We start from the raw sequence: 16,744 nt of genomic DNA, 5'->3' as shown, positions 1-16,744 counted from the left end.
CATGTCAGCCAATCGCACACGGCATGGGTGAATAATTAAGCAATTAGACTAGCATTGGAGCCACGGACTCTTGCTCCCGCCTCTATTAGTGACGTCACACGCTCTGTGTATATCGGATGCTTGTTTGCTTTAGCCTGTAAGTTAGTATATACCCTATTACCACTTATAATACAAAAGTATATGATGTCTGGGCATAGCTGGGGAGTATATAGCACAATGGAGACACTCAGGAAAGAACAAAACACAAATATAGTGACATTAAAAGCATATGGTGAACAAATATTCAAAGTACAAATGACAAGAATTACAAAAGCGCAACGTTTAAAAACAAAGCAAATGAGATGGAAGACATAAGTATTGGAAATAAACATATATTCTAATCATAATGAAATTTCATGTGTGTGTCTTGTATATTGAAAATAGACTGATAATAATGTCTGAAACATACATCCTAGTCATATTGAAATTTCATGTAAATATCTTACATATTCCTACTGAAGCAAGATCATACAATTATTCATTTGGATTAAGCCCTCTACTGATAACTTTTGACTGCTCCTATGAATAGGGTACACATACAGTGCTGCTATTATTCTAATCAAGCGAGAAACAACATGATTTGTTCGGAGTATCTATATGATAATATCTTTTACATATACAAAAAAGCAAGTTCATGCGGTTAGGCATATTATTTTTTATATACTAATATACAGAGTCTTAACCTAATGTATTGTAACCAACATTTTCTCAGAAGAATCTCTCTGATGAGTTATACTAGTATATCCTGTAGCGCACAAATGCATGAATAGCATAGCTGTATTTGATTCATATATACATATAGAAATGGTCGGTATAGCATTTTATCATGCACAGTACATCACTCTTCAAGATCTCAATCTAAGAAATGTTTAAGTTCCCAATCTAGATTCATGCCCCTGGGTGCCAATGTCCCAAGGGCATAAATCCAGAACATTTCTCTCTTATTGAGGAGGGATTCTCTATCTCCTCCCCGCACATGTGGCCTTATGTGTTCAAGCGCGCTAAAGGAGAAATTCGTCAGGGAACCTGATTGACACCTTGCAAAATGACGTGCAACAGGGTATCTCACATCCATAATTCTGATAGCTCTAACATGTTCAACAATCCTCTCTTTTAGTGGGCGTATTGTCCTGCCTACATATGAACTACCACATGAACATCTAAGGAGATATATCACAAATTTTGTATTACATGTCATCATGGAATTGAGAGTATGAGTTCTCTTTGTGTTCACATTTCTTATATTTTTTATAGGGGAAGCATGTCGGCACATTGTACAATCTCCACATCTGAAAAAGCCTTTGGTTTTTAGTTTGTTGTTCTTTTTCTTGGGATCAAACAAACTAGGCGACACTTTGTTGGCTATTGTTTTTGCCCTTTTAAATACCATCTTTGGCTGATCTTGTATATATGTCTCTAGATCTTTGTCTAGTTTCAATATGTCCCAATGCTTTTTCAGAATGGCTCTAATCTGGTTGGCCTGTTTAGAGTATGTAGTAATAAACAATGGTGATCCATCTAGGGATCTTGATTGTTTTTGTTTGTTAGATTTTTGTGTTAGTAGTGTCGACCTGTCCATTTTAAGTGCATGATCTAGGGCATCATTAATGTCTTCATCCCTATAACCCCTACATCTGAACCTTTCTGATAGTTCTTGTGCCTGACTCAGAAATGACTCATCTGTTGAACATAGTCTCCGAAGTCTCAGATATTGCCCTTTCGGAATCCCTCTGATCAGGGGTCTGGGATGTGCACTGTTGGCCATGAGCAGGGAGTTTCTGGAGTTTTCTTTCCTAAACATCTTAGTTTGAATTCTAAGATCAGAATCTATGTATAAATGTAGGTCAAGATAGTCAATCTCGCTTTCATGTATATTTGAGGTGAATTTGAGGTTAAAGACATTGTCGTTCAGATATACAAGAAATTTGTGAAAGATAGGGGTGCTACCAGACCAAATAATTAATAAGTCGTCTATATAGCGACGATAATAAATAATATATTGTCTAAATGGGTTAGCATCACCAAAAATAAAAGTGGTTTCCCAAAAGCCCATGAATAAATTGGCATATGAGGGTGCAAAGGAAGTCCCCATAGCCGTGCCTTGTGTTTGTAAATAATAAGTGTTATTAAATAAAAAATAATTGTGCTGTAATAAAAAGATGATAGAATCAAGGATGAAGGTGCTCTGTGCAAGGTGGATATTTGAGTGGTTAAGAAAATAACTTATAGCCTTAATACCCAGTGTATGATTAATAATAGTGTACAGGGAGGTCACATCTAATGTGACCCACCGATAGGAATGAGTCCATGTGATTTCTTGTATATCTGTCAACAAGTCAATAGAATCTCGCAAGAATGACGGTAACCTCCTGACCAAGGGTTGCAAAAATTGATCCACGTACCTAGAAAGACCATCTCCCAAAGATCCAATGCTCGATATAATTGGTCTCCCCGGCGGGTTGACCAGAGACTTATGGATCTTTGGGAGATGGTGAAAAATAGGTACTGTGGGAGATTGGTTGTAAATAAACTGATATTCTTTTTGTGTTAGGACTCCCAACTCCCTGCCCATTTCCAAGAGTTCTCTTATCTCAATAAGGTATGGAGCTGTGGGGTTTCTTTCTAATTTGCAGTACGCCTCTGTATTGCCAAGCTGTCTCAAGGCTTCCTGCAAATAAAGATCTGCATGCATAACCACCACAGCTCCACCCTTATCCGCATTTTTAATGACTATGTCACTCCTTTCTCTAAGTAGATTAAGATTTAGCTTCTCAACCTTTGAGAGATTATTGTGTTGTGATGTAGACAGTTTATAGCCCCTTGCCAATATCTGTAGATCCTTTTCGACCAGTTTTTCAAAGGTTTCAATATGAGCACCTTTATTGAAAAACGGGCAAAAAACTGATTTGTTCTTTAAATTTGTATGTTTACTCTCTACCAGGAAATTGAATTGCTGCTCAACATCAATTATTGAAGGCTCTCCTGACTCTTGTTCAGTGAGCAAATCATTCATATCTTGAATTACGGTCAATTCTCTAAAGGACAATTTAGTTGGTATATCAACAGGGGAAGGGGGTGAATCAAATTCATCTCTATTAGCCTGCGAAAGAATGTTAGTGTTATTCACAGCCCTAGAAAAAAAGAATTTTTTAAGAGATAACTTTCTCACATATTTTTGGAGATCGATGACAGTGCTGAAGAGGTCAAAATCCTCGCTAAGAGCGAAATTCAGACCTTTCTCCAGCACTGCCACCTCTCCATCTGTGAGAGACACCCCTGAGATGTTAATAACATTTGTAAGGTTAGCTAATAGTCCCTCTTTCCTCTGGCTTGCGCCACGTCTTTTGGACGAGCGCCTTGTCCTTTTGAATAGTTTTTTGAGTTTTTTGAACTCCTCAAATCGTAAGATGTTGTAGTTTCTAGAGAAGACCTCATCTGGCGAGTTTCATAATCAGTATTGTCTCTACGTTTATCGCCTTCATCATCCGTAGAAAAGGATACTGCTGACTGGCGTGTCTCATTATCAGATACATCTGACATACTAGAGGTATCAGTGTTCTTTTTAAGGATTGATTTCTTTGGTGTGGATTTTCGCTGGTAATTAGAGCGTTTATCAGAGTTTCTCCTCTGTGTATTGTCTTGTCTGTTTATATATTGTGCAGGTGGTGGTTTTTGCCAACTATATACCTTGTTCCGTTCGTAATCAATACGGTCTCTGTCAAATTTAGATTGCTTTTTTAGCATAAAATCGTCCTCTATCTTCTCAATGTCTTTGCTTAATTTGTTATCCATACAGTATCATCAAAGTCAGTCATTCCTCTAAAAGTATGTAAACTTTGTTGTAGTTCTTTAATACTCTTTTTCACTACATTCCTCTCTTGGATCTTAGTTTTAATAATTAGGTCCATCAGTTTCATTGAGCAATCATCTAGCACTTTGACCCATTCTGCTTCAAATCCCTTTGACGGGAAACCAAAGGAGGGCATCTTTTTAATTCTCAGGCCCCTGGGGATCCTTGTAGAAATAACGTAGTTATCTAAAGTTGTAATGTCCCACCAAAGTCTCAAATTTGTTGTTAAAGCCCTCTCAAGTTTAGCAAAGTACATTGTAAGGTCTAATGAGTCTTCACATGTGTTTGATATAGTCCCTGTGAAGACATGTGCCGCTCTGCGTTAACGTGCGCTGTTGTCTGCACAATTCTGGACAAAGGTGGTGTTCAGTGGAATATCAGATATAGCTTCCTCAGTGTTGTCTTCCATCTCTAAAACAAACTCCTTGATGATCCACAAGAGTAAAACTATGATATATATAAAAGTAGGTGTTGCTGGCAGCCCCTTGTATTAGATGCAATGAAAGTCCATATGCAGCGAGCTCCTGATTAGTAAACGTTAGCTGTGTGTATGGGAAATGATCCCAATCCTCAGGGCTCAGCTGTGTGTGGAAATGACTTGATTGAAGTCTCAATTAAACATGTGTCTGGTCATATGAGCATGTATTTTAAGCTGTGTGAGGCTCTATGTATTATAATGCAAATAGGTGTACAGGTATAACTGGAGACAATACACAGAACTCTATATATACCATAAAGGTACTGTCTAAATCCCCAGACAACCAAAGTACATACCCATGGTGTTTGATGGAGCCTCAGTGGAACAGCTGCTCAGATTCAGAAGTGTGCGTGCGTCACGCCTGCATCTCAGGTAAGTTGAAGGTGGTCCCGTGGGGTCCGACGGCGGAGCACTGCTGTTTGAAGAAATTCGGGGCTGCACACCAGTTCCAGTTAAAAATCGATTTATTGAGTGGTCATCTGAAGTATACAGCAAGCACTCTGACGCGTTTCAGGACAGATGTCCCTTTATCAAAGAGTAACTGCGCGTCTACTGAGTTCTCCATTATGTAGTATAGCTCCCGCCCCCAACCGTGACGTCACACGCTTCGTTACTATCGCGTGATTTGTGGAGGCCCCCATCCCATTGGATGCCATGTCAGCCAATCGCGCACGGCATGGGTGAATAATTAAGCAATGAGACTAGCATTGGAGCCACGGACTCTTGCTCCCGCCTCTATTAGTGACGTCACACGCTCTGTGTATATCGGATGCTTGTTTGCTTTAGCCTGTAAGTTAGTATATACCCTATTACCACTTATAATACAAAATATATGATGTCTGGGCATAGCTGGGGAGTATATAGCACAATGGAGACACTCAGGAAAGAACAAAACACAAATATAGTGACATTAAAAGCATATGGTGAACAAATATTCAAAGTACAAATTACAAGAATTACAAAAGCGCAACGTTTAAAAACAAAGCAAATGAGATGGAAGACATAAGTATTGGAAATAAACATCTCTCAAAGGTTGAGAAGCTAAATCTTAATCTACTTAGAGAAAGGAGTGACATAGTCATTAAAAATGCGGATAAGGGTGGAGCTGTGGTGGTTATGCATGCAGATCTTTATTTGCAGGAAGCCTTGAGACAGCTTGGCAATACAGAGGCGTACTGCAAATTAGAAAGAAACCCCACAGCTCCATACCTTATTGAGATAAGAGAACTCTTGGAAATGGGCAGGGAGTTGGGAGTCCTAACACAAAAAGAATATCAGTTTATTTACAACCAATCTCCCACAGTACCTATTTTTCACCATCTCCCAAAGATCCATAAGTCTCTGGTCAACCCGCCGGGGAGACCAATTATATCGAGCATTGGATCTTTGGGAGATGGTCTTTCTAGGTACGTGGATCAATTTTTGCAACCCTTGGTCAGGAGGTTACCGTCATTCTTGCGAGATTCTATTGACTTGTTGACAGATATACAAGAAATCACATGGACTCATTCCTATCGGTGGGTCACATTAGATGTGACCTCCCTGTACACTATTATTAATCATACACTGGGTATTAAGGCTATAAGTTATTTTCTTAACCACTCAAATATCCACCTTGCACAGAGCACCTTCATCCTTGATTCTATCATCTTTTTATTACAGCACAATTATTTTTTATTTAATAACACTTATTATTTACAAACACAAGGCACGGCTATGGGGACTTCCTTTGCACCCTCATATGCCAATTTATTCATGGGCTTTTGGGAAACCACTTTTATTTTTGGTGATGCTAACCCATTTAGACAATATATTATTTATTATCGTCGCTATATAGACGACTTATTAATTATTTGGTCTGGTAGCACCCCTATCTTTCACAAATTTCTTGTATATCTGAACGACAATGTCTTTAACCTCAAATTCACCTCAAATATACATGAAAGCGAGATTGACTATCTTGACCTACATTTATACATAGATTCTGATCTTAGAATTCAAACTAAGATGTTTAGGAAAGAAAACTCCAGAAACTCCCTGCTCATGGCCAACAGTGCACATCCCAGACCCCTGATCAGAGGGATTCCGAAAGGGCAATATCTGAGACTTCGGAGACTATGTTCAACAGATGAGTCATTTCTGAGTCAGGCACAAGAACTATCAGAAAGGTTCAGATGTAGGGGTTATAGGGATGAAGACATTAATGATGCCCTAGATCATGCACTTAAAATGGACAGGTCGACACTACTAACACAAAAATCTAACAAACAAAAACAATCAAGATCCCTAGATGGATCACCATTGTTTATTACTACATACTCTAAACAGGCCAACCAGATTAGAGCCATTCTGAAAAAGCATTGGGACATATTGAAACTAGACAAAGATCTAGAGACATATATACAAGATCAGCCAAAGATGGTATTTAAAAGGGCAAAAACAATAGCCAACAAAGTGTCGCCTAGTTTGTTTGATCCCAAGAAAAAGAACAACAAACTAAAAACCAAAGGCTTTTTCAGATGTGGAGATTGTAGAATGTGCCGACATGCTTCCCCTATAAAAAATATAAGAAATGTGAACACAAAGAGAACTCATACTCTCAATTCCATGATGACATGTAATACAAAATTTGTGATATATCTCCTTAGATGTTCATGTGGTAGTTCATATGTAGGCAGGACAATACGCCCACTAAAAGAGAGGATTGTTGAACATGTTAGAGCTATCAGAATTATGGATGTGAGATACCCTGTTGCACGTCATTTTGCAAGGTGTCAATCAGGTTCCCTGACGAATTTCTCCTTTAGCGCGCTTGAACACATAAGGCCACATGTGCGGGGAGGAGATAGAGAATCCCTCCTCAATAAGAGAGAAATGTTCTGGATTTATGCCCTTGGGACATTGGCACCCAGGGGCATGAATCTAGATTGGGAACTTAAACATTTCTTAGATTGAGATCTTGAAGAGTGATGTACTGTGCATGATAAAATGCTATACCGACCATTTCTATATGTATATATGAATCAAATACAGCTATGCTATTCATGCATTTGTGCGCTACAGGATATACTAGTATAACTCATCAGAGAGATTCTTCTGAGAAAACGTTGGTTACAATACATTAGGTTAAGACTCTGTATATTAGTATATAAAAAATAATATGCCTAACCGCATGAACTTGCTTTTTTGTATATGTAAAAGATATTATCATATAGATACTCCGAACAAATCATGTTGTTTCTCGCTTGATTAGAATAATAGCAGCACTGTATGTGTACCCTATTCATAGGAGCAGTCAAAAGTTATCAGTAGAGGGCTTAATCCAAATGAATAATTGTATGATCTTGCTTCAGTAGGAATATGTAAGATATTTACATGAAATTTCAATATGACTAGGATGTATGTTTCAGACATTATTATCAGTCTATTTTCAATATACAAGACACACACATGAAATTTCATTATGATTAGAATATATGTTTATTTCCAATACTTATGTCTTCCATCTCATTTGCTTTGTTTTTAAACGTTGCGCTTTTGTAATTCTTGTAATTTGTACTTTGAATATTTGTTCACCATATGCTTTTAATGTCACTATATTTGTGTTTTGTTCTTTCCTGAGTGTCTCCATTGTGCTATATACTCCCCAGCTATGCCCAGACATCATATACTTTTGTATTATAAGTGGTAATAGGGTATATACTAACTTACAGGCTAAAGCAAACAAGCATCCGATATACACAGAGCGTGTGACGTCACTAATAGAGGCGGGAGCAAGAGTCCGTGGCTCCAATGCTAGTCTCATTGCTTAATTATTCACCCATGCCGTGCGCGATTGGCTGACATGGCATCCAATGGGATGGGGGCCTCCACAAATCACGCGATAGTAACGAAGCGTGTGACGTCACGGTTGGGGGCGGGAGCTATACTACATAATGGAGAACTCAGTAGACGCGCAGTTACTCTTTGATAAAGGGACAACTGTCCTGAAACGCGTCAGAGTGCTTGCTGTATACTTCAGATGACCACTCAATAAATCGATTTTTAACTGGAACTGGTGTGCAGCCCTGAATTTCTTCAAACAGCAGTGCTCCGCCGTCGGACCCCACGGGACCACCTTCAACTTACCTGAGATGCAGGCGTGACGCACGCACACTTCTGAATCTGAGCAGCTGTTCCACTGAGGCTCCATCAAACACCATGGGTATGTACTTTGGTTGTCTGGGGATTTAGACAGTACCTTTATGGTATATATAGAGTTCTGTTTATTGTCTCCAGTTATACCTGTACACCTATTTGCATTATAATACATAGAGCCTCACACAGCTTAAAATACATGCTCATATGACCAGACACATGTTTAATTGAGACTTCAATCAAGTCATTTCCACACACAGCTGAGCCCTGAGGATTGGGATCATTTCCCATACACACAGCTTACAGGCGGCTTATTTTTCTATCAGCTAGCGTACGTGAAGATTAAGTACGCTAGCAGGGGGAAAAAAAGCAACACGTACGCTGTGGCTGTTTTGAGCACATACGTTAGAAAATGGGCTCAAGGCCTTAGTGAATTGCGTCTCCGGCCTCACTTTTTAACGTACGTGCTTTTTTCTTTTATCCGGACGCAAAAGCATTGAGTTTAGTGCATAGCCCCCTTAGACATATTTGTATTTACATTGTATACCGTTTAATAAAGGGGGGGCCCGAGAAATGTCATGGATGAAAAGGGGGGCTTGGCATAAAACGTTTGCTCCCCCTATACTATGGGGGTATATATATACAGTGTTCGACAAACCTATACATTTGCACGCCCCGGGCGAGTGGATTTGACATCATGGCGAGCTCCTATTGGCCCAAGCAGCACACGTGTGGTACAAGGTGGCGAGTAGATTTTTTTGTTCGACGAGTAGATTTTTTGGTGATTTGTCGACCACTGTGTATATATATATAATTTTGAAGATCTGGAAATGGTAATATATATTTTCTTTATTTTTATATTTGTGGGACATGTGCACTTGTAATATTTATCAATATGATATGTTTATAGGTTATTTTAGTTTTAACCATTTATATATATATTTTTTCACATAAACTGTATATTTTTTTCACAATTATATGTAGGGAAGTTATGTTATTTGACATTTACTTTCTTTTTCTATTGATTATTATTCATATTACTATATGTTTTATTATGTGGTTTATGTTTTAAAATGGTTTAGCGATATATTTCATTACATTTATTGATTTTTATATATATTTATTATATGTTATTTAATTATGTTATACTATAGTTCACTCTGAATATTGAATAATTAAACTTATTTTGGGTATGATAGTGTTAATTGTTTCCTTCCATATTGACCAATTGGGGTTAAACTAGCCCTATAAACGTTCATCACCATTCCCTTAGGGCACACCCTTGAAGAAGTCAGCACAACAGCTGACGAAACGCGTTGATTTACGTCACTGTGTCCAGCAGCTGTTTGCTGGAAGAGTGTGGATCAAAGAGTGAGGAGTAGAATACATTCAAGTCTATGCCGGTATATCTATTGGAAGTTAACGTTTCACAATCAGTGTGGCTGAGTCTGATATTCTCCTGCTACAACGGAGATCACACATTGAAGTGTGCAACTTTAAAACTTCAGATTAGTGGCAGGCTGGGAGAAACAGGAAGCAGGAGACTGTCTCCAGTGTTACCCGGTCAGCATCATGTGGTCACCTTACAGCGTGCTATTGCTGCTGCAGCTGACGGAGGGACACGGGGACCCTTGGGGTTCATTGTGGTTACACAATCTGGTGAGATCGTTCCTTTATTCCCTACATCTGTCCTGCCTGTCGTCTTTCAGCAACCTTTTCAATACGGAGGTTATCTTTCAGCCACTACATGCAGTTAGCAGGGAACTGCTACTAGGGGCATGTGCGATATGTCATTTGCTAGCAGTGTTTTTCAACAGTGTGGTTGTCATGGACACCACACACAGCAGGGTGTATGATGATGTAGGCAACAGGGAGGGGCCTTATGTAAGTATGGTCAAGACATGATATCATCACTGCAGGTGTGTGCAATTATTTTATTTGGCTGATGGTAATTGGTTGATGATAATTGATTTTTAGTGTCTTGATGTGTATGTACAGTTTATGTGGTTTGTCTGTCACTCTCCCCTTGTATCCCCCTAAGGAAGGTCCCATTTTGGAGAACCGAAACGTTGGGTTTCTTAATGCACCACTATCTTCACTAATACACTTTGTGAAGTTTTCTACAATTGAGTGCTGTCTCTTGCTTTACCAGACCTCGGAATGGTAACGTATGTCTATATATGTATATATATATATATATATATATATATATATATATATATATATACTGTGTATATATATAATGTGTGTGTGTGTGTGTATATATATATATATATATATATATATATATATATATATATATATATATATACATACACACAGTATATATATACACAGGGGACGTGGTCCCTCCTTACCTGTTATCTTGCCGTCCTCCACTCTGGCACCAGCGCATGCACGCACCCTCGCTCTGCTTACAGAACCCACGCATAACTCTTCTAGAGTGCCACTGAGCTTAGCTCCGACCCCTCGGACATGCTGCGCTTCTCTCGCGCGCGACGTGCACATGTGACGTCGTGCACCACTCCCCAGCTGCAAGGCAAGTACTACAGCCCACTTGTCTCCTGCAGCCAATCCTTGCCTCTGGAGGCCGCACCTCCATTCTGCCCCTCTTGTGACTGGTTCCTTGTGCTTTAAATATCCTGCAGTTCCTGTCTTACTTTCCTGAACATAACTAGTTGTAGCCTGGTGCTTCCACATCTGTTGTGCCTTGATCCCTGTCTTGTGCTTCTCTATAAAGATAAGCCTTCATGTACCAACCCGGTTTGTACTTGGAAACTCCTATGGATACTGACCCCGGCTTACCTCGACTCTGCTGATCACGGCTAGATGGACTACTACGATTCTGATTTCTCCAACTCAAGACCATGGCTATATAGACTTTGACCATTGTAATCTCTCCAACCCAAGACTTTGGCAAGTATCTGGACTATCCCACTCTCTCCAACCCAGACCCAGCTACATTGATATTCCGACCTGCAAGGCACGCTTCCATTGCTCTGGGTGCGTGGTTCAATAATTCCCCACCTCAGTACCTGGGTCCTCTCTTGCTCATCTGTTGTTCCTTGCTCCTTGTCTTGTGTTCCTTCTTGCAATTTGATCAAAGCATGTACCGACTCGGCTTGACTCTGAACCCCTCTGGAAATTGACCCCGGCTTACCGTCGACTCTGCAGACTTCTCCAACCAAGGCCACAGCTATACGGACTTCCACGATTCTGACCTCTCCAACCCCAAACCACATCTAAATGGACTTTGACTATTCTGACCTCTCCATTCCAAGACCTTGGCAAGTATCAGAACTATCCTACTCTCTCCAACCGAGACCCAGCTACGTTGACAATCCGACTGCAAGGCACGCTTCCGCTGCTGTGGGTGCATGGCTCAATAATTCCCCACCACAGTACCGGGGTCCTTTCTTGCTCGTTGGCAGCGCAAGCATTACAGTGAAGGGGGAATGTGCAACTTTGCCAGTCCGAGTGTGCAGGATAATACACTGTAGTTCAAAGACATAATTTGAACAGTTTTACAATAAAGGTTCACTGCAGTACATGCTGTAAATAACATGGGTGTATAACTGAGATTTCCATTAGCAGTATGCAAAGCAGAAAAAGCCTACACAGCAAAATTTAAAGGTTTTCAATAGTATAACCCCCCCCAAAAAAGGAGACTATGCCACCTCATACATGTATACAGTCGAAATAAAAGTAAGTGATTTTAAGAATGTAAAAATTGATAAAATATTAAAAACATGCAAACAAGACGTTATTAGAGTAATAGAGGACGATTTCTCTAAATTAATTGCTAGGAAAAAAGTACTGTAAAACACACAAATGCATTTTACCAGTAATACTGTAATTACAGTACATACTTTACTGTAAAGAAAACAAAAATACTTACTCTGTTGTGACAGTGGGACTCCGCTTTACACTTTTTGCCTTTCCATGGGCATGATAGCTTACAGTATTTTTTGCTAAACCGAGGCCCAAAGCAACTAACCAACGTTGGATCTGTAAAATTCTGTGTCCTTTCTTGTACATACTGTATACTGTATTCTCATACTGATATCCTTTGAAATCCTTTTCTTCGGCATCGCTGCTTTTAGAAAAAAAATCAAGCACAGAGGAATGTATATATTCGATATGTATTCAATGTGTATTCAATGTGTATTGAATCAACAAAATAGATGGTGTATTTATACTTTAATTTAATGGGCATCAGCCTCGCTCGTACACAGTACACCCCCTTTTAACACCTGCAGCTCGTGTCCATGCCTGCGAAACAATTCAAATAGGGACACAGTGTATAAAAGGTGACACAAACTGCATAGCCTCCCACACGCTGATCTCTATCTGAAATTGCTCTTGTACAGATAATGCATTGTGCATTATTCCATCTGCATACATGGATCAACCCCAATTCTATGGATGCAGGAACCTGCTTGCTTCTGCTGTGCTGACAACTGTGGAGAAAATGGGGGTAATCAGCACATTAATAAAGGCAGTGTGCTCGGCTGGTTACCCCTTTTTTGTATTGGGGATGAAGGGGTTAATTTATCATGCACTGTACATGTCTTATTTTCCCCTCTGTTCCTTGTTGTCCCCATTTGGCAGGATTGAATGAGCTTGCAGTATAGTACACCCCAAGCACACACATATGAAAAATTTAAGTGTGAGATAAGGGGAACAGGTATTTTCAATAAAGTGTATTTTTGCTACCGGTTTTAAACAGGTACAAGCAGTATGGGGTTTTTTTTTTTCTCCTGTCATTAAAATGCACACAAGAACCAAATGTTTTGACACCTATGAGCTGGGTCACTTGCCTATGCAAGCTTCAAAGGTAACATGCATTGCCCACGCCTGTAAGTCTCTCTGGAAGTTGCATATCAAAAGACCCAAAGTCCCAGTGGGTGTGAATTGGCCAGATGGATGCTAAATAGGAAATCCTGTTGACCATTTGTACTAGCTTGCATTTTGAGTTCCCCTTCCAGCCTGAGAGGGGCCAGGTAAAGAGTGGAGTGCACCTATGCTAAGTAGCCAAGGTAGCATTGGCGCACATGCCCTGTGTGAACAGGAAATCCCTAGTGCCCACTCTACAAACTGTGGGCAAGTAGGTGATTGGGGAATGATTACTTTCCCACGAGGGGGATTGGGTGGGTATATTGGCGATAGGCTTCCAAACCCTATATCCAACCCACCCAGGCTATCCCCATTGTCTTTTGTTTTTAATTCTACCATGTGAGCGGAGTTCCAACACGCTTCTAATAGCGGAGAAGAGCAGCAGCACATTCCTGGAACGCAAAGAGTCTTATTACATCGGAACAAAGGACCTAACTCTGCGTTAGGACACTGTGATTGCTGGGGGTTATCTGATTAACCCCAACGGACCAGAAAAGACTTTGCACATTCACACAAGGATTGGGCTGGCAATTTATGCCCTTGCAAAAGGACTACATTTTAAAAGACAATCCCCTGGTGCTTTGCACCTTTCTGGATATTATCCCCTGTTCCTATACCAGTAAGTGTAATTATTAAGTGTATTCCGCAGTTGTCGTGTGTTTACCTATCAAGGGAATAAATCTCAGTTTATTTTGCTAAACTTTTTCTGCTCAATTGGGATCACAAAATATAAATTTGTTAATAAGTGCGTCCATCGTGACAAGCATTTAAAACTGGTGGCAGCGTGTGGGATACTGATTGAGCCTCTATTGCCGTTCCCTGCGGGGCTCTGTAATATAGTGAGGACCTTGTAGATTGCAAGCTCCTCAGACAAGTGGCAACCTACACACACTTCCAAAGAAGCACGAGATAATTCACTGGTTCTGGACCCATAACCCGGTGGCACCATGAGTCTGCGCTCAGGGAGGTTCTGTTCCTTGAACAGAGAGAAAGTCGTGGAGAGATGTGCGGGATATGGCTTAACGACAGACGGTCATTCCAAGAGTCAGATGGAGGAGGATTTAGAAGAATCTGCCGGCCACTGGACTCAGCGCACTGCTCACCACCTGGGGAGAGGGGATCAGCTACGAACAGAGGTTAAAGCTCCTCACGATCGCAGTGGGAAAAGGTTCCCCATCCCACCTTGTAAACGGGGAACAAGAGCTTTCCCGGCCAGATCACCACAGTTTTAGCAAGTTGATTGATGGCACGGATGACCTGGACTCATTCCTAAATGATTTTGAGAATCAGTGTGGCCGGTTCCGAATACGAAAGAGTGACTGGGTGGTCAAACTACGACCACTATTATCTGGCAAAGCCAAAAGAACTGTGCAGGAGCTTCCCGGTGTGGATGCTGATGACTATGGGCATGTGAAGCGCAAGCTACTGGTTCAGTATGCCCTGACGCCTGAGGGGTATAGGAGAAAGTTCCGGACGGGGGATATAAAACCCAGGGAATCATTTGCGAACTCTGCCAACAGAATGGTCAGGCATGGAACCCACTGGGTCACAGGGTATGAGACTACCAAATACCATACCTTACTGGACCTGGTGTTCCAGGAGCAGCTGATGCAGCGGTTTCCCCCCACTGTGGGGGCTTGGATCTTTGACCGCAAGCCTAAGACCTGTGAGGATGCTGCCCGGATGGCCGACGAGTATGTGGCCAGCAGGATTGCTTTGGATGAGCCAGCAGTTCCCCAAGGAGGGGCCCGAGCAGCCCAGGGAACTAAACCTACCCCTCAATGGACACTGAAAACTGCAACAGCAAGCAAAGCGCCAAAGGCTGCAGAATTCAAACATGAGAGGCAGTGTTTTACCTGCAACAAGGTCGGGCACCTTAGACCCGATTGTCCGGACCGGGACCGGTCCACAGGACCCCATCAGGGGTACAACTCCCAAGCAGAAAAACCAGTTGCCCGTGTGTGACTGGCACCATCGGAGGGGACCAGCGCAGCCGTGACGCCAGCCAACAGAGGGATGACCACGGAGGCACCAACCTTTGCCAACTCAGGACCTGCAGTGGGGAGAGGTGGGCATCAGGTTGCACCAATCGGGTTGCAACGCAACAATGCCAGGCAGAAGCATCTGTGGAGGGTGACCATCTGTGACCGGCAAGCAGACGGGTTGCTGGACTCCGGTGCCACCATGACTCTAGTGCGCCCTGATATGGTGTGGCCAGAGGATTTGCTCCCGGGCATCGGGATGCAAGTGACCATGCCAGACGGAGGACCGCAGTCACTCCAAGTTGCCCGGGTCTTTTTGGACTGGGGGGCGGGTCGTGGCATGAGGAGGTGAGGGTATTGCCCGGATTGGATGCTGAGGTGCTCCTTGGCAATGATCTGGGGCACGTTACCTGTGTTTTTACTGCGGAGCTGACACCTGCTGCACCAGTTGCAGAGATTACTAGGAGCCAGGCAGCAAAGATCACAGCAGCAGCCCCTGTCCCCCTGCATTTGGGACCTACAGTTCCATCAGTCTCTGAGGAGACAAGACAGGTAAGCAAGACTCAGTCCGCTTCTGACACTGACTTTCTGTACTCTGTCCCTGTTCCCTGTCCCCCTGACTCAGGAATGACCGGGGGGTGTCCAAAATTAGGCACTCAGTTTAGGGAAGCGGTGCAATCTGATCCCACCTTGGAGAGCATGAGACTTCTAGCATCTGAGTCTAAGCCAAGTGAGGGATCTGATTACTACTTGTGGCACCGCAGGCTTTTGTGTAGAGAGCAGGGGGCTACAGGGTTAGATAAGGTTTGGACTGGCAAGCGACAGCTAGTGGTACCCACGGGATATAGGCAACAGTTATTACGGGTTGCCCACTCCATCCCGCTTGCGGGGCATCAAGGGGTCACACGCATGAGAGCCCAGCTCTTGCAGCTTTACTACTGGCCGTGGGGCATCCAGCGAGGTGGCAGATCTCTGCCGCTCCTGTGATGCCTGCCAGCGAGTAGGTAAGGCGGGTGATCATGTCAAGGCACCCCTGAGACCATTACCGGTGATAGGGGAACCCTTTCAGCGGGTAGCAATGGACCTTGTGGGGCCCCTTATGATTCCTAGCTGGACAGGAAAGCGCTACATTCTCACGGTACCCTGAGGCTGTAGCGCTGGCTACTATAGATGCTAAGGCAGTGGCAAAGGCTTTGCTCACCATTTTCACTAGGGTAGGTTTCCCTAGCGAGGTCCTAACTGATTGTCACGCCTGTATGCCCGCAGACCTGGCAAGACCCCAATACTGAGGTGGGAACGGTATTACCACACACCCACAGCAGTGGGGGCAAGCCCGGAGTGTGGTATGGCATTGCTGAGCCT

The sequence above is a fragment of the Ascaphus truei genome, chromosome 4 (genome assembly GCF_040206685.1).
Source record: "Ascaphus truei isolate aAscTru1 chromosome 4, aAscTru1.hap1, whole genome shotgun sequence".
NCBI classification, from domain to species: Eukaryota; Metazoa; Chordata; class Amphibia; order Anura; family Ascaphidae; genus Ascaphus; species Ascaphus truei.
The sequence above is the reverse complement of the archived record's forward strand: the minus strand, read 5'-3'. Positions refer to the sequence as shown.